The 24,414-nt window shown below is 41.2% G+C and overlaps 1 protein-coding gene across 1 annotated transcript in view; it reads right to left on the bottom strand.

Moving 5' to 3' along the window:
* The window catches only part of ELF9 (RNA binding (RRM/RBD/RNP motifs) family protein), a 122,602-nt gene extending 111,117 nt beyond the window's left edge, over window positions 1–11,485 (bottom strand). Inside the window, exon 1 of the mRNA XM_087385095.1 lies at window positions 11,148–11,485. The gene's annotated coding sequence lies outside the window, so the exon portion shown is untranslated. The remainder of the gene's footprint in view (window positions 1–11,147) is intronic.
* Between the last annotated feature and the right edge of the window lie 12,929 nt (window positions 11,486–24,414).

Genomic DNA, 24,414 nt, shown 5'->3' with positions numbered 1-24,414 from the left:
TCTACATCAGCATACATAAGAGTGGCATTTGAGTTTGACAGGGTGGTCTTGAAAGTGTCCCAACTCTCAGGAAGAGTACACAACAAGAAAGTAGCCTTGAACTCCTCATCAAGGTTCAACCCCTGTGCAATCAGCTGTGTAAAGATAGCATTGAACTCACTCAAGTGTGAGGTCATAGCTGTACCTTCCTTCATGCGAAGATCGACCAGCTTCTTCAGCCAATAAACCTTACTGGCTGAGCTCTTTTGGACATACAGTTCTTCTAGTCTTTGCCATAGACCATAAGAGGTCTTTTCAGCCTGTACATTGAACACAAGAGTGTCTGAAATAGTGAGCATGATAGCTGCCCTCGCAGACAGATCAAGCTCTTCCCAATCATCAGCTGCCATGTCAGATGGCTTGACACCCTTTACCCTTATGGGCTTAGCAATCTTCTTTAACAGAAGTACATTTAAGCACTGTTCTGCCCATAATGCATAGTTGTGTGCTCCTTCCAGTTTCTTTATGTTCAGAATTGAAGAATCACTTCCCCCTGATGCCATATCAGATGAGGAAAGTACCCGACTCCCTGGAAGTAAAAAAGACTGAATAAAAGTTCTGATTTCTCAGAAAAAGCCTGCTCTATTCAAGAGCCAGAAGCACTCTCAAAAGTGCTGTTTTTACTGTCAGTAAAATCTGCAGCAAAACAGTAAATGTCCCTGCAAATACTGTACCTTCTGACAAACTGTTCTGAGCTCAAAGAGGCATAAAAACAGTAATTTCAGACTGCTGCTGCTGCTCAACAAGAGCTTAACAGTGCATAATTATCTGACAAAACCACCAACACTGCTGTAAACTCTGCTGTACTGACTGTACTGATCACTTCTCCCACCTCAGATGAGGTATGTCACTGACTCAAATTGCAGAAACCACTTGACAAACACCCCAAAAACAGTAAATGACCCTTCAGCCTGTCACAAAACCTGCAACAGTAAATGGGATAAATCCCAAGCAATCACCCTTATACCAAGGGGAGAAAATGCATCTGAAGATCTCTGTCGGTAACCCAAGTGCTATCAAACAAGGTCTGGGCAAAAGCCCCTTGATCTGACACCTGAATCAAGTGGAGAACACCTCAACACTGAGGTAGCATGCAATATGATAAATCTCTCTGACACTTGTACCTGACAAAGTGCAAAGCATAGACTGCCCCTGTGTAATCAGTAACAACACAACTCACAACGTACAGACACCAAGAAGAAAATCTTTTGAGCACTGTCAACGATGGGCAGTTAGGGACCGAGTAAACTCGATGCGCCCTGACCAAGCGTGGCTCAACTGAGATTTTCAGAGTGTGTACAAAGAATGTGACCTGCAACAAATGTCACCAAATGCACTGCGGAAATAAAGCAAATGTGTGCTCCCTGGCTACACACTGCCTCAAGGCATAGACTGCAAACACATCCAGGCAAAAGCCCTTTGATAAGATCACCCAAAACTGAGAATTTCACTCAGTGAATGCATAAAAGCTCCTGCTGTCCTGCTGTACTTCTGTCCTTGCAGCAGTACCTGCTGTACTGCTGTCCCTGCAGCAGTACACTTTCCCAAAAAAAAATCGAGTTTTTGCAGCAAAAAAAAAAGTGAAGGAGTCGTCCGTACACAGTTGTACGGCAGTCCGTACGACTGTACGGACAGTCCGTACGGCTGCCGTATGAGTAGCTGCGCACAGCAGCTATGCAGCTGCCTGCTGCAGCGTCGCTGTACAGTTGCTTGTACAGCTGCTTGTACAGCTGCAATCCGACGACGCCCGTGCCCGCGACGTCGCCCTGCAGCCCGCGCAAAAACGCCGCCCTGCGTGCCCTAGCTGCGAAAATGCGCCGCCGTCCGTGCCCTAGCTGCGAAAAAACGCCGCCCTGCGTGCCCTAGCTGCGAAAAAACGCCGCCCTGCGTGCCCTAGCTGCGAAAATGCGCCGCCGTTCTGAAGCCCTCGAAAAAACGCGCCGCCTGCAAACTGACGATGCCCGCGCAGATCTGGCCGCCCTGCAGTTCGCGACCGCCGTACGGCTCTGCGCCCTGGTCCGTACGGTCGTACGGACGAAGTACGGCAGTACGGAACTGTCCGTACGTCCGTACGGTACGGATTAGGTCGAGGTAGAGGGGGCTGGGTAGGGAAGGGGGGAGCAAAGTAGGCTCTGATACCAGTTGTAAGGGGGGAAGAGAGAAGGAAGGGAGCAAGAGAGTGAGAGTGAGAGAGACACACTAGTGCGGGTGTGAAGTGATGAGTGAGCCACACCACAAACTCACTTAAGTTTTATTAGGATTAGGTTTACCCTATGACTGTCTTAAGACAGTCATAGGTGTCCTAACTTTTAATTCTTTAATTAAGGGTAGGCAATGTGCCTTTACCCCAACAGAAACGAGGATGAGAAATTCACTGTGGTACCAATATTTTCAAATAATCCTCTCCAGAACAAGCTTGTCATCCGTGGGTCCCTGTCACTAATGATAGACTGTGGCATCCAATGGTATTTAAAGATATGAGACATGAAAAGCTTTGCCATCTAGTCTGCTGAAATTTTCTTCCTCACTGGAATAAAATCAGCCTGCTTACTGAACCTGCAAATAATGGTCCATATACCATCGTGACTTGACAGTGTACAAGGAAGATCAAAGATAAAGTCCATAGCAATGCTTTGCCACACTCTATCTGGAATGGGGAGTGGCTGTAATCATTCAGGGGTTTTCTGCTTGTCATATTTCACTTTCTGGCAGGTGATGCACGTCGTGACATATGCCTCAACATCACGTCGCAAAGCTGGCCAGTAAAAGAAGTGCTCAACAGCCTTCACAGTTGTGTCAATTCCTATGTATCTTGCATAAGGCGGAATATGACTTTCAGCCATTACCTTGGCCCTTAACTGCTTTGTGGCACACAAACGGCCATACATCATCAGAAAACCATCTCGAAGAGCATAATGATCATTCATCTGTCCCTCAAACAACTAATCATATACCCGTGCAAAGTCGTCATCCGAAGCATATTGCTCTTTCATGGCATCCAATTCATCATGATAGGCACTAGAAACATGTGTCTTGCATAAGGCGGAATATGACTTTCAGCCGTTACCTTGGCCCTCAACTGCTTTGTGACACACAAACGGCCATACATCATCAGAAAACCATCTCGAAGAGCATAATGATCATTCATCTGTCCCTCAGACAACTGATCATATACCCGTGCAAAGTCATCATCCGAAGCATATTGCTCTTTCATGGCATCCAATTCATCATGATAGGCACTAGAAACAGCAGAAACATGTGGTTTCTTGGATACCTGGCACTAGCCTTCTAGAGAGTGCATCTACAACGATATTCTTATTTCCAGGAACATGCACAATCTGAAAATGAAACATAGACAGAAAATCGGCCCAGTGCATGTGCTTCTCAAATAATTTTCTCTGCGAGAGAAAATACCTCAACAAAGAATGATCCATCTGAACATAAAAATCAGCACCCAACAAGTAGTGCTTCGAAGAGCATAATGATCATTCATCTATCCCTCAGACAACTGATCATATACCCGTGCAAAGTCATCATCGGAAGCATATTGCTCTTTCATGGCATCCAATTCATCATGATAGGCACTAGAAACAGCAGAAACATGTGGTTTCTTGGATACCGCATCTGGCACTAGCCTTCTAGAGAGTGCATCTACAACAACATTCTTATTTCCAGGAACATGCACAATCTGAAAATGAAACATAGACAGAAAATTGGCCCACTGCATGTGCTTCTCAGATAATTTTCTCTGCGAGAGAAAATACCTCAACAAAGAATGATCCATCGAACATAAAAATCAGCACCCAACAAGTAGTGCTTTCACTGTTTGAGAGCATGAATTACAGCAAGCATCTCCTTTTCATAAATCTGAAAATTCATCTCCGTGGGCTGCAACACCCTGCTCTCATAAGCAATGACCCTTCCATCCTGCACAAGAACTCCTCCAATGCTGTTGCCACATGCATCACATTGGACAGCGAAGGGTTTTCTCAAATCTGGCAAGATCAAGACAGGGTCAGAACACAACTTTTCTTTCAGATCTTCAAAAGCTGCAAGAAAAGATACTCCCTCCTTTTGCAAAGCATGCAAAGGTGAAGCAATCTCAGCAAAATAACGAATAAACCTCCTGCAGTAGGAGCACAACCCAAGAAAGCTTCGCACTTCGTGGATGTTCTTGAGTGGTGGTCAATTCTTGATCACTTCAACCTTCGCTGGATCCATCCGAACTCCATCCTTGGATATGATATGCCCAGGAAAGTGAATTTCTGACATGAAAAATTCAGTTTTCTTTGCATTAATGACCAGTTTATGTTTTCTCAATTCTTCAAACACAACCGCCAGATGCTTTCGATGCTCTTCCTCATTCTTGGAGAAAACAATAATGTCGTCGAAGAATGTGCCCACAAAAGACTTGTGTTCCCTAAAATCATGTCTATCATTCGGTTGAAGGTGGTGGGAGCATTAGTTAGCCCGAATGGCATGACAAGATACTCATAAAGCCCAAAAGTGATCCTAAAAGCCGTTCTATGCACATCTTTTGGTTGAATACGGATCTAATGATACCCGCTCTTCAAATCAATGCGGCTGAAAATGGAAGACCCCTCTAGTGTATCTAGAATATCATCAATCCGGGGAATGGGAAACATGTTCTTCACCGTGATCTTGTTAAGTGCTCCGTAGTCGATGCACATCCGCCAAGATCCATCCTTCTGCTGCACCAACAGGACAGGATCGAGCACATGAATGTTTCCCCTGTGAGTCAGAGTGACTGTTTTATTGAAAGTATATACAACAGCCTGAAGACAATAACACCATGGAATGCCTAAAAGTACGTCACAACCATTCAAAGACATGATGTAAAATTCTTCGGTATCAACACAGCTCTGCATATGAAGACGAAGCTTCCCAATGATCGAAGTGATGGATGTACTCAGCCCTATAGCAGCCATGTCTACTTGCGCAAGTGAACCCATCTCCTCGGGACATATACCTAGCTTACCTCCTAACTCAAGAAAAATAAAATTCGCTTTAGCACCTAGGTCAAAGAAAAATAGAGTGGTCTGATCACGAACTTTGCCCCAAGCTCTACAAAGCTCCGTATCGTCTTCCTGTTTCTTATCAGAGATCATATCAGGTACAAGGCCAAAGATGGCTTTTGTTTCTTGCTCTTCGGATCAGCTTTGCGTTATGCCTTCTGTTCTTCTCTATCCTCCGAGGGATGTTGTCTTTTCTTCTTGAGTGGACATCCATGACCTGATGGCCTTCCTCTTTGCAGTATAAACATCTTTTCTACTCTCTAAGGACCTGTTTCTCCTTTTCTGTCAACCTAGTATGCCGTGATGACCTGAGAGCACGCCACTGCCCCGCAACCAAAGTATATGTCCTTCCATTTGAAGTCCTCCTTCCGTTTGAACTCTTCTCTCTTTTGAATTCTTCTCTCTAGCTGCCCTTAAAACCAACGGTCCTGCCCTGTAGCAAAGCATAAGCTATATTGGCCTTCTCAATCAACTGTGACATGTTAGAAACCTTGGACTTTGTGCAGAAGTCTCGAATTTCCTTCAACAATCCACAGCAATATATTTCTACCTGCTCAAACAATGGAAAATGGTGATAGGAACTAACTGGCAACAAAGCTTCCCAAATTTCTTGTTGTATTCCTCCAAATTATGGCAATTCTCCGCATCCAACTTATGCCAAGCCATCATCATGTCAACCTCAAACATGGTGGTCAACCACGCAATTGAAAAGACGTGCTTAAACTCCACCCATGTGGTGGGTGCAAAAGAAGATTCATCCATGATTGCAAAGCGTTTCCCTTTAAGAAAGCAGCAGCTTTGCAAATTTTGGACGACTCTGTAAAATTCCCACCTGAGTATGCTGCATAAAACTGTTGAATGAAGGTGAGAGCTTTCAACTTGTCTTGGCTCCCATTGAGAGTGTCGAATTTCACAGCTGAACCACCCTCTTTAAAATCTTTCTGCTTCCCCTTGGGCGTGAGATTATCATTAGTAGATGGCTGTAAATACGGGGCTGCATCATATTACCAAGATTTGTGACACTCTGTCCACTATCCACTACAGGATTGACCATTCTTGGTCCTATTGCATTCATTCCAGGGATTCCTAAAAAATTCCCCATCATACCGAGCATGGCAGTCAGCATCCCTGGCTGCATCCCAATGCTGCCATACATCATATTAGGCATCATAGCCGGCATACCTCCGAACATATGTCCCTGATAGCCTTGCATGCCAAGCTGAAATCCATAAGGGAAATTTCCAAGCATCCCCATGCCTTGCTCAGGCTGTCCAACCATCGCCTAAAACACTGACCCTCCTCCGAAGTAGCCTGTGGGCATAGAAGATGGAGGAAGAGTATGTTGTCCTGAGCCGTAAAACGAAAAACTCTGAGGATTTCCACCATTACCTGATACAAGAGCATTGCGCCCGCTTGCAGAATCTTCTTTTTTAGGCTTCAAAGGTGCATTCACCAATTCTGCAAAGCATGGATCCTGCATCAACTATGCAAAAGTCTGAGTGGCTCCCTGCAACTCTGCTTTAAACTATTCATCAGCATTTGGCTCCTCAACCTCTTCCTCTTCATGATGAGAACCTGCTATGGCATGCTCCGATTGAACGGGCTGTTCATCATCTTCCTCCCACCATGCAATATAACCCAAAGATTCCGATTTCTCCTCAGCAACCATGCTCTGTGCCATGGCTGAAATTTTCCCTTGGCTGCAAATTTATTACAGCAACCTTTATTTGTTGTCCTGACCCAAACACAACCAAGATGGTGATATCCCAGCAATGGAGCCACTATAACCGGCCTTTGGGATCCCCAAAGGGCAATGAACAGATAACAACCAGCAAATACTCCATATACAGCCACTTTGAACTTTCCACAGCAAACAAAATCAACTTAGAATAGAACACCCAAGAGCTAGATCGCCCTCGTCTTGCACCGGACACTAGATTGGCCCTAAACTTAGTGACCCTTTCGGTATTTCTTCATCTTTTATTCAGAAGGCACGCAAATACAATAATAGCACCGCAGTGCATCAGTCCACAGATAGCCAACTGAATAATCTGATCACACACACCTCCGTCCTGCTCTGCAATCACAAAAAAGGTGTCCCAGTCCAGTCACCAGTGTAACATTCCATGGCAGCCCTTCTTCCAAATCTGGCTGAGGGTTCTAACCTGGTAGCTCTGATACCCACTAGGGGAGTCCTAGCAGGAAAGAAATCAGCCCAATCTGTCTTGGTAGCTCTGAATACCCGTCAAGGGAGTCCTACCAAGACAAAGGAAGCACAACAGCCACACCTGGCTGCACCTGGCAAACAGAAGGGCCAGATGCGCAAAGCAAAAGGATCTGAAGGTTCTGAGGCAGTAGGAAAGTTCCCGGAAAGCAATCAATCGATAGGAAAGCTCTTGAAACCCTGGGAAAAACAGCCAACAGGGAAAACCAAATTCCCTTGCAGGATCTCTGGCACCATGGCAGATGAAAATCAGCAATAGCAACCCTGGAAGACCTGCTGGAGAAGAATAGCCAACTCTGGAAGCCTCCAGGTGAAATTCGCAGTTCCTCGGAGCATGCAGCTGGCCTGGCAGATGAAGAAGACCTGAAAGCGGAGTGTGGGAGACCACCGGAGCAGCCCAGGCCCTAGATAGGTGTAGAACAGAAACGATTGGCCAAAAGAGGCCTCTAGTCAATTGCGAATTGCCAGAACAGCCTGACAGGCTCCTGGAAATTGTGATTTCTTCATAATCAGCCTTGGAACACTCATAACAGTGAAATCGCCCTGCTTGGAAGCGGAGGGAAGCATGAATCAGTGCGCAAACTGGAAACGTCTGTCCTGACAGTACCCTGATGAAGTGCGATTTCAGAAATCAGCTCCCAGAACAGCTCTGGTGAAGTGCGAATTCCTGTAGCAGCATCTTGGACACGCACTTTTGCTATCTAGGAGTTGGCAGGGCTCCTGGGTGATCGCAGATCTGAAAAACAGGCTCCCGGAAGGTGTGTGGATAGCTGGGAAGAAGGAAAAACGAGATTCTGAACTGAAACAAAGCTGAACCAGCCCTGGCTTAGCCCCCACTCCACTTGAGCCAAGAATAGCTGCCTATGCTTGCCCTGCAAGTCACTGGATTTTTACACCTCCCTTGGCCCATGGAATTAATTGCATTGAAGTGTCCTTTACAGATTTAATCAGTTTAAGGGTAGGTCAATCACTGTAAATTCCTAAAAATTAGAAATTCACGTCCCCGTGACAATATTTAGCTAAGGCTGCATGGCCTTGACATTAAATGATTCTTTCCACGCTTTGTTTCCTGCTTCATGCAACTTACATGGTACATATACCTAGATGAATCCAGGAACATTCCCAAACTCATCCTCTAAAAACACAACATAGTGCAGTTTCAATCTCATGATAGTCACTCACAAGGTTGAAAACCATAAACTCCATCATGCATAGCAGGGACTAGCTACTATGACATCCCCACTGACGTCATCAGTGCCCAATAGTGGGTGTAGACCATAGTATAAAAATATTCTCTCACACATACAAATCCACACACCGACACATACTTGAGCATCCATTTATACAAAGTCTTCGTACTGAGTTTTTGTCGGCACTCCAGAGGGAAGGGCAGACTCAGCCATGACAAAGGCTAGCACTAAAGGAGAAGGCTAATCAAAAGGTAGTCCAAAATTGAGAGTGAACACGAACTTGGCCAGAGGTTCCTCCAATACATGCACCTAGGTTTAGTCTTCATCATAACAACGAAGACACATTTGTCAATACATCGTCAAGACAAGTGGATTCACAAGATGGATTGAAAGAAATACAACTTGTTCTCATCTCAAACTGTAGGAAGAGACAATTGTCAGTCAACTACAAAATTCTAAAATAGTATCTCTACAAAGATAGACACCACGCACAAAGACAGCATGTCAACATCTATAAGTTCTAAGAACATTATATGATCAAGTATGTATAAGTACGAAAATCACCTAGGAAGATGCGTGTGCAAGCTTACTTCTCATTCCAACAATATCCTACACCACTGAAAGTACAGCCAGTAAAAGCATGAAGTTCAAGATCCTTGCCAGACGATTGTTGCCATTGCTAGATGTTGTGAATTTCACAATATTTGTAGACGTCTTTAGGCCATTCGAGCGCATGGCAAGATTGTCCTCCAAATACCTCACTAATGCAGGTGACAAGGGTAGCATCAAGGGTAGCAGCAGCCAGGCTCTGGCTGTGAAAAACATTGCGGTAGTGATCGATGAGGGGACTATTTTTCTCTCAAGGTTTCTTCAAGACAATAATATACAAGGCATTCTCAAACACGACACCCAGGGAAGGGCCCGTTCCCTCAGATTATAATCTTTAGGGAGGGAAGCGTGCAGCCTCCCCACCCACACTATAGGTGATTATAATAATTATGTTACATACTATTATAAAAATATATAGAATTGCAGCTTGCTTGCTCTTAGGAAATGTGCAAAACGTTGTTCTCTTTCCTTCCCCAAGATATATTTACTTCTTACACATTTACTAATTACGTGCTCCCCATAGATGTCCATTACCGTCTTCCAAGCATACCCGCTCTTGCCTCCTGTTTACTTTTGTTGACACTTCATAGCCAACTTCTTACCGTCTTCACAATTTCAAAGAAAGAACCGTTCACGAATTACAATTCTTACCAAGCATATATCAGCTACGCTATCTTACTTATGTCCTCAATTTATATTGCTTCTTCTTAACCCAAAAAACAATTACTCTCGTGAGTCGTATCTTGCATTTTTCTCTTCCACATTGATTTTACCAGAACAAAAAAACACATCCCTACGCTGCCTATTTACCTGAAAGAAATTTGTAGCAACAGTGGACAGGCCAAGATGCCATGGGAACTCATGATTTAAATCATTGTCCCCAACACTACCACTAGCAATAGCAATCAGCACCAGCACCTGCGTCCTTCCTTACAGGCTCTCCTCCCCTCACTCTTATGCCTAGGCCTTCCTTTTGTCAAAAACCCGAGTCTGCGAATTATGATTTCTATCCAGGTTGTTCATCCTCTTGGAAACTTCACCCCATGATCCCCGTGATTTACTTCCTTAGGCCCTTACCACATAGATCTGAATACATAAAGTGAGCTCTACTTAGAGAACCTAACGTTTAATTTGGCAAAGTAGCTATGAAAAGCCAGCTTACTAAGCATTTTTTCATTCTTTTTTCCCTCAAAAATCAGCAAATCCGTGTCTGGGCTACCGTTTGCCAATCGAAAAATCGTCCCAATTCTTGAGGTGAACTAAAAATCGTCCAATTCTAGAGCTAGGCACTTAATCTAAGAAGAGAAGCGGTTAGTTAGCCGGCTTATCACAGCCTCCACAGTTGAGCTTTATCAAGCCGTCCAAAGCAATGCACGCTTTTGAGGTCTCCTACGGCCATTGTAGCAGCAAGGAAGCTGCAAGGAGGTCTCAAAGTGGAACAATTCCATTTGAGAGCGATACATGAGTTGCAATATCAATGTAGGTTTCCTGAATAAACCACACAATTTGATTAAGACAGATGTTGTGTATCTGACTGAGATCCCAGTTAGTTCTTCAAGCTTTACCTTCAAAAGTACTGCTCGCAAAGAACGACAATTGACGATAATGCAGCAAGAAAGTTTGTTCAATTGGATCAAAGCAAAATTTTACAATTGAACAAAGCAAAATTTTAGAACTGCAAATCCCTCGAGTGGCTTGTAAGTATGTGGCAGCTCCAATAATAACTTATGAAACTCATAGGGCTGGACAGCGTAAATCTCAAAATTACAGCGACTTGCTTCTTCTTGTATATACACACGGGACGCCGGTGACAATGAAATTCGTCACGTTCTCGTTGTCCAAAGCTGAAATTCTATATTTGCTATTCTTTGTTCTTATCTTCCTCGGGGCCTAAAAAATGAATAGCGTTCGATTTCACAATCGAGTAGTATTTCATACCTCGGACTCAAAGAAGGGGTGGCCTACTTTTTGGAAGAGGATTTGAGCTTGGGAGTTGGGAGATTTGAACTGAGAAACTTGAGAGTGCCAGAAAGGAAGACACAGTAGTACCTGTTGGGAGCTCGTAGAATTCCAATGTGGCAAACTGGAAACTCCAAAATCTGCTGTAGTTAGGAGCTCTCACAAGGCAAAAGCAAGCACCCCCACTAGCGCCTAAAATTGTTTTCCGTGATCCGCAAATTTTGCCAACTTATAGAATCCGCAGGAGTGCAGGATGAACCCTCACAAAAACATAAAAAGAGCTTTCTATGACGAAAAAAAAAAAACTTTTTTACAAAGCTCTCTCTCAATACTTGATACGCAAATTTTGCCAACTTATAGAATCCATAGGAGTGCACGATGAGCCCTCACAAAAACATAAAAAGAGCTTTCTATGAAAAAAAAAAAACTTTTTTACGAAGCTTTCTCTCACCTCTCAATGCTTGATAACCTTGTGGCATAGTGAGTATCCTACAAACCCGACCAAATGTAAGATCAACTATTGATAAATACTTTACAAGTGATTCAACAAGATATCATCGAATAAGGATAAGCGAAGAGGATATATACAAAATTGTCTCGTATATGTAGTGTTATCACTCAATTCATAAGAGCTTGCTTTACAACTTAACTTTTAGAAGTAGAATAAGATCTTTTGAGTGGGGGGGCTCTAGGTCACCCCTAAAAATAGAGAAGAATAGAGGGAAGAAGTGCACAAACATAAGGAAATCCTTATGTGTGTTAAAAACATAATATCAAAAACTTTTTTGTGCCCAAATAAAAAAGAAGCGCATGAAGGTAAGCAAGTACTACAACATCTTAAACAGACTACAAGTCCACTTTTAAAATTGTTGTATATCATTTTTTGGTTTCCTTCTCGATAAAATTCAACGGTTCTTAGTATCATCGTTAACATCAATAGTGAAGAAGCCTTTGCATTGAACTTGCGTAAACCACCTACCACTGCATCGGCAATCATAAGACGTTCAAGTTGACTTAGTGTAGGTTTATTCTTGAAAAAGACAGTCCTAGCATGTAAGGAATTAAGGTTTTTAATTGGGCACAAATCGTATTTGAGGTGGGTTTTTTAATTATCCAAGTAGATGCATGCACCATATAATCTCCATATAATATAATAATAATAAACATATAGGCTTATATTAGGCAAACGGATTTTAGGTCCATGCATACACATGACATAGGAATGATTCCTTGTATGTTTATTTCAAAAAGCACATGCAATTAGTAACCTTGAAGTATCTTCTAATTCTTTCAAAACTACCATCCTCATTGATGTTTCCTTATAACACAAGTGATTATTCATGTAAAAGTGCAATCAAAATTATGCTTTTAATTGGGCACAAATCGTATCTGAGGTGGGTTTTTTAATTATCCAAGCAAATGCATGCACCATATAATCTCCATATAATATAATAATAATAAACATATAGGCTTATATTAGGCAAATGGATTTTAGGTCCATGCATACACATGACATAGAAATGATTCTTTGTATGTTTATTTCAAAAAGCACATGTAGTTAGTAACCTTGAAGTATCTTCTAATTCTTTCAAAACTACCATCCTCATTGATGTTTCCTTATAACACAAGTGATTATTCATGTAAAAGTGCAATCAAAATTATGCTTGGAAAGGCACATAAGTTTGTCTTTCTATATATATATATATATGTATGTATGTATGTATGTATGTATGTATGTATGTATGTATGTATGTATGTATGTATATATGTATATATGTATATACATATGTATGTATACACATATATGTATATATGTATATATGTATGTATACACATATATGTATATATGTATATATGTATGTATACACATATATGTATATATGTATATATGTATATATGTATATATATGTATATATGTATATATGTATGTATATGTATATATATGTATATATATGTATATATACATATATATGTTTCAATGTCTTAAAATAACGAAGAGGAAAGCAAAAGTATCATTATACTAGCATAGCCTATTGCCCAAAGAAATGCATATGCATTTGTTATTGTAGTCTGAGCTATAAAATTTTAAGAGCATCAAGGTTTCAAAGCAAATAGTAGAAGGAAAATAATGCTATCCTTGTGATATAAAAACCAAAACCACAAGACATCTTGACTATAGTATGAAGATTTGAATGGCTTGAAATAGCATGGTATAACTCTAGCTTTTTCAAATTAACTTGGTGAATAAACTCATGAAAATATCATGTGTAGTTCCCACAAATGAACAAGAATTGAAGAATAAGTTCTTCCAAGGGTGCATAAATATTTATCGCATCATATGGCCCACGACATCAAACTTGTCTTTGGAAAAGATCCACTTATATCAGAGCACATTCTTCATAGCCAAACAATTAGATACCTTATGGAACCTTTATTCATCCATTACAAGATGCAAACTAAAAATGGTGAACGTAAAATATGTGTTTCTCTCAATTCCATGTATGAGGAATTTAGAACCAAATGAATTGCTCAAATCTTCTATATCAATGAGCTTGCTTACTTGTGAAGCATGGTGGTGAGATACAAAATAATAAAGCCCTATGTCACATATATCATATTTTCCTAAAGACCCCATGCAACCATGAACCTTGTTTGTAGACAACACATACACCTACCCCAACCAACCTTTAAAGTCAATATTTATTTGCTAAGAGAGGAGAAAATCATTAAAGGCATCTAGTAAGTTTGGAAGAAATTGATTGGACATGAAAATTGGAGGGGGGATTTTGATCATGGAGATAGAGTAAATTTGATTGAAGGAAGAGGGTAAGAGAAGCCAAAGAGAAAAGGAAGATTTAATGAGACCCTATTTAAGAAAAAGTTGCATATGCAAGAGAGCAAAAACATGGAATCCCAGTTATATAATTTGAGATAGAAAGAGAAGAAGGCATGAGCATCTAGGCTGGAATCAAGTAGAAATGGCAACAGTTAGGTTACTTTAGATCTAGTAAATTTTGCAATAGAGCTTTACATCATTGAAGGGACAACTCATAAGAGGATAGAACCGATTGCAAGTCTTCGTAGAAAATCTCTAAAATTTTTACACTAGCTTTACACCATTAAAGGGAGGAAGAAACAATGGAAGAGTGTACATCCTCCTTCCTAGCTTCTCTTAGAAGAAGACAATACTTTCCTTCAAAAACTACACAAGACATGAACAATGACAAAGCTTAATAGCTTCCAAATGAATTTTATGACGCTAGGTTGGGACTTGATAAAAGTGGGTCTTAGTAAAATGGCCAATGAAGCTTGACTGGAATGAGGTTGACGCAAGTCACGTTGGGCTCCATTAGATTCATTCCCCAAATGGGAGACAACAAGCATTTCAAGCATTAGAACCCATCACATTCTTTGAATGTGTCCTACAAAATATCTAAAGTAATGGCCAATAGTTTTGGCAAGGTTTTTGGGGAATCATGATGTAGGTCTCACAAAGTGGTTTTCTAAAAGGTAAATGCATCCTTGACAATGTTATTTTATTTGAGATGCCTTATGATGGCCAAACAAACAAAGCAACATGTGGTATTCAAAGATTATGAGAGAGAAAAGCTATTGCAAGCAAGAATCTATTTGGAATACCCCTATATTTGGGAGTTTTCAATTTTTAACATAAGTTTTATTCCTTTTTCATATCCATACATGCTTGGATGTTGAATTAAAATCCCCCCTACAAATATCTTTGTATATTACTTACAATGGATAAGTATTTTTAGAATCCCCTCATGTAATGGAATATACATCCCTAATTAAGGTGGAATGTTAAATTCAACTTGATGAGCTACCTAATTAAGTTCTATCTTCTTAGCAGTCACATTTTCTCCCTTCCCAAGACCTCTTGATTGACTCTCTTATCTTTAGAGATGATCATAATACTGAATAAGAGTATAGTTGGGAGGTAGTGCAAGATAGGTAGTGCAAAATAGCCACCCAGTATTGCCGTACTCTTGAGCTCCTCAAGCACTGCAATGGCATGATTTTCTATCTTCTCTAAGAAAATCTCTCAAGTTAATCGTCTTTATTTTCAATTAAAGAATGCATAAGAACAATGAATTTAACACAATCAAAATTTTCAATGGAGAACAACAATACCAAATACACAATAAGTGTTGAGCTCGGCCTTTGTATGGAATATCTGAAGGAGGGATGTGATAAATATTTTGCATGATACTGCTAGCCTCCAATAAAGATAGGTATTGAATTTTATTCTTTGCTTTAGGGGGATCTTGTGCAATATACTTGATTTTATTAAGAGCGATAACGTTTTTTACAACCTCAAAATTAAAGGAAAATAGCTTTGATTTCCAAATATTCCCCAATTGTGGGGGAAGGCAATTAAGGACCTACATGACTTAAGCACAAAGTTCTCATGCTACCGATTACATTTAATGCCAAACAAAGAGTGTAACGTACCCTGCCCATTTGATTTCATCTCCTTCGCATTGCGTCAATCTCCTTCTTCTTTGTAGCTACTCTTCATTCATGGGAATGTTAGCTTTAATCCTGTCGAGCAATTTCCTGACATTCTATGTTAAATTCAACTTGCAACAAATTGACAAAGCAAATAGAATACACCACCATACATAGAGACATAATTTATGAGCTCATATGTCAAACAAACTTCAAGAAAATTAAAAAAATCAATGACATTGCTCTCACCTAAAATACAAGTCGAGCCAAATACTATCTTCTTAAAAGAACTAGCCTACATTCCCTTTGACCTCCCTAGTGCTTACATTGTTATCAGTTGATGCTCTTGGGAAGTCAAGAGCTCATGAAAGCTTGAGCATCATATTGTTAGCATTTATGAGCACATCCTTCAATCTTGGCTTGATCACAACATGGTCATTCAATCTACAAACATAAAATATCAAAATAAAATGAATCAACAAATTGAAAGAAGACATCAATAACAAAAAGAGTTCTAACAATTTTGTCCATTGGAGGCTTGCAAGAAGGGAAATTTTATTAGTCTTCCATAGATCAATTAAAGTGCACATGACTTGAATATGTCGTGCTCTAGTCTCTCTTTATGACTTGTCAATTATTAACATCCAAGCCATGGTTCTATGGTTACCCTCCCACACATAGGAGATGTTGTCAGAAAGGTAACGTAAATCATGCTTAAGTCCCAAATCCTTCTTGAATAGCTCATCAATCTCCCTCCAAAATGGTAACTAAGATTGCCTCATTATTGGGGTGACCTCCATCTTCTCTCCACTACCCATATATAGACCTATATAAATGCAAAGTTAGAAATTTCTCCATAAGGCAATGGTTTGGAGAAAAGAAATGGCTGAAGTATGGCTCTTGCACATGAATTATGAAGGGCAAAAAAATGGGGGAAGGAGCCTCCTAGGAGGACGTGATATCATGGCCTCCTAGGAGGTTCCTTTCCCCCATTCTTTTGGCCCTTCACAGGCCATGTACGTACCAATATGTCTCCATCCATAGCCTTATCAAATGCCTTATTCATTGCAACTACTACACATGTCCTTTGTTATTTGTGCCCTTTGAATGGCATGGGCTTAGAAGTTATACATGCCCCATGAAGGGCAAAAAAGAGAGTGCAAAGGAGCCTCCCAAGACGCTGCAATATTGTGGCCTCCTTAAAGGCAATGTTGCCCATTTTTCCAGCCTTTCACAGGGCATGTTCCATTGCTATGTGCATACCAAAACACAACCCACATCCTTGAACAAACAAAAAATATTTGTACTGTATTTCAAATCCTTTGAAACCTGTCATTGCTATACATGCCATGTGAAGGGAAAACCAAATGAGAAAAGAAGGCTCCCAGGAGGCCGTGATACTACAGCCTCCTGGGAGCCTCCTCTGCTCATTTTTTTTGGCCATTCATATGGCATGTGAAATAGCATCTTACTAAAAACCAATAGATATTGAAAGGCTATAAAAAAGGTTGGGTCCCAGTTACCTCTTATAGAAATGCTCTTTGTCTCAATTTACCCAAGGCTCTCTTGTAACCATATTATAGAGGCTAATCTAGCCATTTTTTTGGCCTTTTAATATTCCAAAGAATGGCATTGTTTGGGTTGTTATACATGGGTTATGAAAGAGAACAAAATTGGACTAGCCTCCGAGGAGGCTACAATATCACGGCCTCTTGGGAGACTACCCCATCCATTGTTTTAACCTTTTAACAACCCTAAGAATCGCATTGTTTAGGCTGTTATACATGGCCTATAAAAGGCAAAAAAAAGGGCAAAGGCGCTCCTAGCAAGCCGCAATGAAGCCTCCTGCGAGGCTCCTTTGCCCTTTTTTTTGGCCTTGCATAGGGCACGTATTAGATCCATAACAATGCTATTCATAGGGCATTGTCAACATGTCTTGTCTCCCATGTATAACCATTGGCTTTTGTGAGGCAAAACAAAAGGATGTAGTAGCCTCCCAAAGGCAACTCCGGCCATCTTTTTTCCCTTAACAAAAGGTAATGGTTTATAGTAAATGGCTATTTCACATGCCAGTGAAGGGGGGGGGGGATTAGTAAAGGAGGCTGCCTTGAGCCTCCTTTGCTCATTTTTGCTCCCTTCACAGGGCATGTATAATAGCCAAAGTTTGGAGCAGCTCCATTTTAATGATGTCAAAGCATTTCTAGAGCTTCTTGGTAGTTGCATGGGGGATGAGTCCCTCCTACTAAAGCTCCCACACCATGTCAACAAGCACTAGCTTCTTCTCAAGAGCATTCCTCTCGCTCACTAGCTCCAAGAGCACTGCTCCACATCTAAAGATTTTTCATTTTCAAGTTCTCATGTGAACATCTAAGACAACACTCCCCTTGCCTCCTCACCACCTTCCCCAACCTATAGCCCCCCAACCTCACATTGTAGTTGTTCTCCAACATCACATCGCTTGATTTCACATGCCTTCGTAGCACCCCCTCCTTTCATGTCCTCCCTTGTATAATTGCCTCAAACCTCTCTACCACCCTACATGTTATGCCATATGTCTTCTTCCATGACAAAACCTCGTAGTCATTACCAAATAGATAGTTGTCTAGACTCATGTTTGGCATGAACTTCTAGGCGACTCTCAATTCTTCCTCCTCTAAATACCACCCTTGTAATAGCAAAACCAAATTGTGGTGACTCAAACTACTCAAAATGCTTGCATCTTCCACAAATTCCTCCAGTCCTTTTAGTGGATACTTGGCAATCTCTTTCACTGCCACAAAACAACTCTCGAATCAACGAGCACCCATTTGAAGTAATTGCTAGTGCCACCCTTTTCGAGTCTTTATCTATCTCTAAATCCCTATGTAGCTCCATACGACTCTTTGTATATGAATACTCTTAGGATCCCACATGAATCGTAGTCTTTGGCTTGTATAACACAACTCTCTCCTCTCTTTGTGATTAGCTTCCAATTTAAAAAGCCAAAGGCTAGCACAACAAAAGTGTTACGAGAATTGGAATTATCCCATTAATTTAATCCTTCAACATTTAGTTTAGTGAGATCCAACATTTTTGTCGTGCAGCTAATGCATGTGTGCTCGCTATTCCCTAAAAGAGACTAATTGGTTTTACTTTCAACTATCAAAATAATTTGTGCATTAAATCTTACTTTTATAGTTTTGAATTATATTATATAAAAGTTTCCTACATATAGCACTTTTTATTGGTATTACTCATTCATGATTAGAGTCACGATATAATATAATTTAAATGTAAGGTTCTTATGATTACATATAACCCATGTATCTTGAAACTTTCATAAATTACAGCATAATCAACAATCAAATTAAGGTTTGAATTTGATGTTCTACATGATATTAGGTCCCCTAAACACCTTTCCCACCTGTTGAAGACATATACAAAGTATGGTTGAGTTTGGAATTTGTTAGACATGTCAAAAAATGTGCAAGATCAAACTTTACCTCGCTGTCAGCATGTACTAAAATTACATTTGAGGCACAATTGCTACATGTGAATTCAAGCTTGAAGACACTGATGTATATGATAAAGTTTTGATAGCTCATTAATGAGAAATTCTCAAAGAACGGGCTCCATTTACTATAATTTAGAGGATTTATGGCAGACGGGGTAGGTGCAAAATGGCTTGTACTTTGAATAGCATTAATTGTGGACCTAATAATGTGATGAAGGGTGAACAAAGAACATATGTTGGGAGATAAGCATGATAGAGCATAAGGAAATGCATTAGGATTGATTTTGAAGAAGGACATAAGAAGCTATGCAGAGATTTGTAAAGAGGCTCTAAAGAAGTGGTGGACATGTATACATGTGAAAGAAGGTGAGTTGCATGGGTGAGACTAGAATATATAGGCTAGTGGGCACCCTAAGTAGCCAAATAAATGACTGGAGTTGAACATATTTCTCCATATTTCCATTGAGACAATAATTTTTCAGCCTTTAGGCCCTCTTCCAATGCTTGGCAAAGTCTGGCACTCTATGCTTGTAGGGTATTTGCCTCTTCCTGTGTGGCTTGGAGAACCTGTGGGTCCACACTCATAGTGATAATGAATCTAGATCTAATTAGATGAACATGCAACAAGGTCTAAGCAATCTTGCTATCTAGATCCTAACAAATTTGGTACTACGTCCATGCTAGACTATTATTTTGGTCCCTTGACCTAAATTTATAGGTGTTGGCCTGGAGGAGTGGAGTTGCTATTGGCAGCTCATCTAGCATCTTAAAAAAAGGCCTATTGCATACACCAATCATAAGACCTATAAAGGATCAAGAAATATCATCTAATACACCAATCATAAGACCTATAAAGGATCAAGAAATATTGCTTGATTCCCATATAGTTCACCCACGTTGAGCAAACTTTTCAAACCCGATATTTAGGAAAGGCTATAGATGATGCCGAAGAGGTTATTTGGCAGTGGATTCCTGTACTGGTGAAGGAAGCAACAAAGCCAACAGAGTGGACCTTTATGCAAAAGTAAAGATCAAGAAACAAGGGCATGCAATAAGATGACCTTATGGATTGGGGGAACAAAAGACAATTTGTTGAGAGTTCACGCTCAACATCATGTGATCATGTGTGCATAGCACCATCACGTAATCATATGTGCATAGCACTAACCCAATAGAGTGCTATAAAAGAAAGGGTTAGATCCCCTAACTCTAACCCTAAATGGGTTTGTATATATTCTATTTTTTCAACTAAATCTAGTGCACACTTAGTCATTTGTGGTGTGCTCTCTAGCTGTGCCCTCTCTCCTCATCTCCACTCTTCTCCTCTCCCCTCTTCATATTTTGTCATGGAATCAGAGCTCCCTTGCCTTCCGCTGAGGCATTGCAATTCGTGAGAGCGTGAGAGAGATCGAGAGATTGAGTGTCCTTTCATTCCGTTGATGAAAGAGAAGTTTCAGTCAGAGAATTCCATTCATTCTTATTGAAAGAGAGACATTTCTGAGTTTTGTAAGGTAATTTGATTATGAAAGAGATAGGGAGAGTCCTTTGAGTGCTCATTCCTTTGAGGTATTTCATTTGTGTGACGAATAAAGGATTGTGAGAGATCCTTGGAGAGAAAGAAAGAGTAGTCTGCATTGAGAGACAAGTATTGTTTGAATTCATTGTTCGAGAGGGAGAGAGAGTCCGAAGCTCTACCTTCCGCATCTACTCCCTGAGATCCCTTAAATGTGTGTGCAATAGAGAGTTATTCTTTGGATCAAATTTGACGTTGGAGACCTTCAAATCAGCTTCTGAACAAGCTATGTCTCTAGCAAGAGCAACTCATGCAACCTTCTATCATCGGTTGGCCAAAGGTTCAACCACGGAGCTCATGCATCCAAGGTAACAACTGCCATGAAGACTCCAATGCTACGCCATCAACACCCATAGCCCATCTATGCCATAGCACCTTCAGTGCAAGGCCTTGCAAAAACGGCAGCGTCTACTTAGCCCAACGAGGTGACTCTAGCGAGCTCCTTCTTCTCCAACAATGGCTACTACTCCACACTAGCGACACGGCTACTGCTCCAACGGCAGCTACTGAGTCTCACAAAAGAGGTGACACCCACTCGGGGCTCCCTATGCCTCCAAGCCTGAGCTCCATCGACTAGCCATCACTTCAATGAGCCTCACTGTGTATCCAATAGCTTAGCGGCTTCAACGTGCTCCTCAGCCATCCCGCCATCAGCAGATCTGCAGCTCGCCTTCTACGGGCTCCTCGAGATCTTGTAGCTCCTTGACACTAGGGAAGCTCTACCGATGGTAGCTGCCTCTCCATCAAAGGCCTCCTCACCACAGTGGCTTCTACAGCAGCAACGCACAGCCTCACAAAAAATGCCAGTGATCTTCAGCAAATCATCAATTTTCGTTAGCTTAGGTTAACTGGTGCGGTGCTGGTGGAGTTGAGGACGACGAATGGTGACAAGGCTGTAGTGACGGGCGAGGAGGCTGAAGCTAAGGTGACGAGCTGAAGTTGAGGTGATAGGCAAGGAGGCTAAGGTGACGAGTGAGAGAGAGAGAGAGAGAGAGAGAGAGAGAGAGAGGTGGAGAGGCTGAGTGGTGAGGAGGGGCTTAAGGCGGAGAGGCTGGGCAAGGTGAGGCTGAGAGAGAGAGAGAGAGAGAGAGAGAGAGAGAGAGAGAGAGAGAGAGAGAGAGAGAGAGAGAGGCGGAGAGGCTGAGTAAGGTGAGGCAGAGAGAGAGAGAGAGAGAGAGAGAGAGAGAGAGAGAGAGAGAGAGAGAGAGCCACATGAGAGGGGAAAAGCCATAGAAATAAAGGCTCGACTTCACATTTTGGCAGGGCTTGGTAAGCAAGGATTCCCCCCCTACTCTCTGTAGCTAGTCTCTGCAGCTAGTCTCTACAATGTGTTCACAGTTTTCTTGGACTAGTTTCCTTCATTCAATAGCTTTACATGTAAATTGAGGTGCCTTAAGAGATGAAGAGCTTTCAACACTCCTCCATAGCCTCCTCACCGGGGTAAAAAACAAGAGGGGAACATAGTTATGGAAATAATATTAGCCCATGCAACTTAGAGAAGGCACTAGATTTCATTGGGCTGATATTCACCCCTATTTTGTCCTTGTTCCTCACATGAGATTTTGTTCAATTATCATGTTCTCCCTAGGTTTGATGTGGAAAGAATAGATAAGGGATGAACGTATTCAAAAGAAGCAGATTAAACCGTTGGAAGGGATTGTAGCTATGTCTGAGGATGATTGGAATGAGTTGGATGCATTAGCAAAGTCTAATACTAGACTTCATCTTGCAGAGTCAGTTTATTTCACAGTAATAAATTAGTAGACTACGGAAGATTTGTGGAAGAAATCATGTGCCACTTTGAGAAGGAAACTGCCTCTAAAAAAGTTTACCTCATGGACAGGTTGTTTGAGCTGTAGATGAAGGAAGCAGTCTCCATTGCTTCTCACTTGAATGAATTCAATATTATTTTCAGCCAGCTTCAGGATTAGAAGCTGAATTTTGATGTGGAGACTAAGGCAATATTCCTCTTGTGTTCATTTCCATCCTCATGGGATACCTTCCGTACAGCTGTTAGTAACTCTGCACATGGTGGAGTACTGAAGTTTGATGATGTTGTGGGTAGCTTGTTGGCCAAGGAGATTAGAAGGAAGTCTATGGATGGTAACAAGTAGGATGCAGCCTTAAATGTGCAAAGAGGCAAATCACAGTTCAGGGGGAAGTCCCAAGAAAGAGGGAAGACTCGTAGCAAATCTATGGCACAGAACATTGGGTGTTACCATTGTGGCAAGAAGGGCCACATGAAAAAGGATTGCTATACACTGAAAAGAGAGCAAAAGGATAAGAAAAAGAATGAAAATTAGGGTGCAAATGAAGGAAGAGAGTCTAAAGGAGGACAAAGGAAAAGTGAAGATCGAGGAGATCAATGCAGTCACTGATAATAGTGATAATGACATTCTCTTCATGTCTAGTCTACCTGTAGAGTTGCTTACCACTTCAAATGATCATATTCCCAGGATTGTATTTTGGATTCTGGTGCTTCCCATCACGAATGGTTCTCCACTTATGATAGTGGAAAGACAAGTTGTGTGCATATTGGAAATAACTATGCATGTGACATAGTGGGAGCAGGTGACATAAAGTTTTCCTTTGCAAATGGGTCTGCATTTTTTTTTAAAAATGTAAAATATATGCCTAAGCTGATCAAGAGTCTCATTTTAGTGGGTCAGCTAAATGATGCTAGTTCCTAGACCCCATCTTTGGTTTTGGGAGTTGAAAATTTTAGGTTGGCTCTATGATTTTGACTAAGGTTTCCAAGCGGACTCTATATCCATTACATGTAACAGGTGTGTCTAATCATGTTGTTGCAATAACCAAGCAGCTAATTGCTTCTTTGTGGCATTGCCAGTTGGGTCATATGAGCCAAAATGGAATGAAACTATTATGCCGTTTGGCTTACGTACCGCATTTGAGTTTTTTTGACTTTGAATTTTGTGAGCATTATATCTATGGGAAGAAGACTAAATCAGCCCATAAAAGAAGGGGGAAGAAAAGAGCTTGAAAAACTTGATTTGGTGCATTCAAACATATGTGGTCCCATGCCTACACGGTCAATAGGGGGGCCTATGAATACTATGTGATATTCATTGATGATGCAACTAGGAAAGTGTGGGCTTATGCTATGGCTCGAGAGTGATGTGTTCCAGCTATTTCAGAAATGGCTGGCTTTGATTGAAAATCATTTAGGTATAGCACTTAAATGCCTATGGACTGACAATGGTGGATAGTATCTCTCTCATGACTTTAGCATTTTTGTGATATAAGTGGGATCAAGAGGGAGCTCACATCCCCTCATGCTCCAAAGCGAAATCTAGTTGCAAAAAATATGAATTGCACCATTCAGGAAAGGTTGCAATGTATGCTTTTCGATGCAAGTCTTTTTTGTGGTTTTTGGGCTGAGGTAATGAAAACTGCAGTGCGTGTGATCAATAGATCACCTAGTAATAGTTTCAGTGGTGGTATTCCTTAAGAGGCATGGAGTGGCAATAAGCCCTCTTACTCTAATTTGCATATATTTGGGTGTGAGGCATATGCATATGTGCTAAAAGAGCTTTACAAGAAGGTAGATCCTAAGTCTAGGAAATGCATCTTTCTGGGTTATGGTGAAAGTGGAGAGATGGGCTATCGTCTCTGGACCTAGAAGAAAAAAAGATCATATGAAACCATGATGTGGTCTTCAATGAGAAGAAGATGCATGACATCCATAAGGGATGTGGAAATGAGGAGAATTGCTTTTCAAGATGTGAATCCACCTACATATATTGATCGACAACAAGTTATCCATGCACCAGATGTGTAGGAAATGGTGCCACTAGGTACTCCCA

Source organism: Dipteris shenzhenensis, chromosome 14 (assembly GCF_047967505.1).
Source record: "Dipteris shenzhenensis isolate YYH24624 ecotype China chromosome 14, Dip_SZ_1.0, whole genome shotgun sequence".
Taxonomy (NCBI): Eukaryota; Viridiplantae; Streptophyta; class Polypodiopsida; order Gleicheniales; family Dipteridaceae; genus Dipteris; species Dipteris shenzhenensis.
The sequence above is the reverse complement of the archived record's forward strand: the minus strand, read 5'-3'. Positions and strand labels throughout refer to the sequence as shown.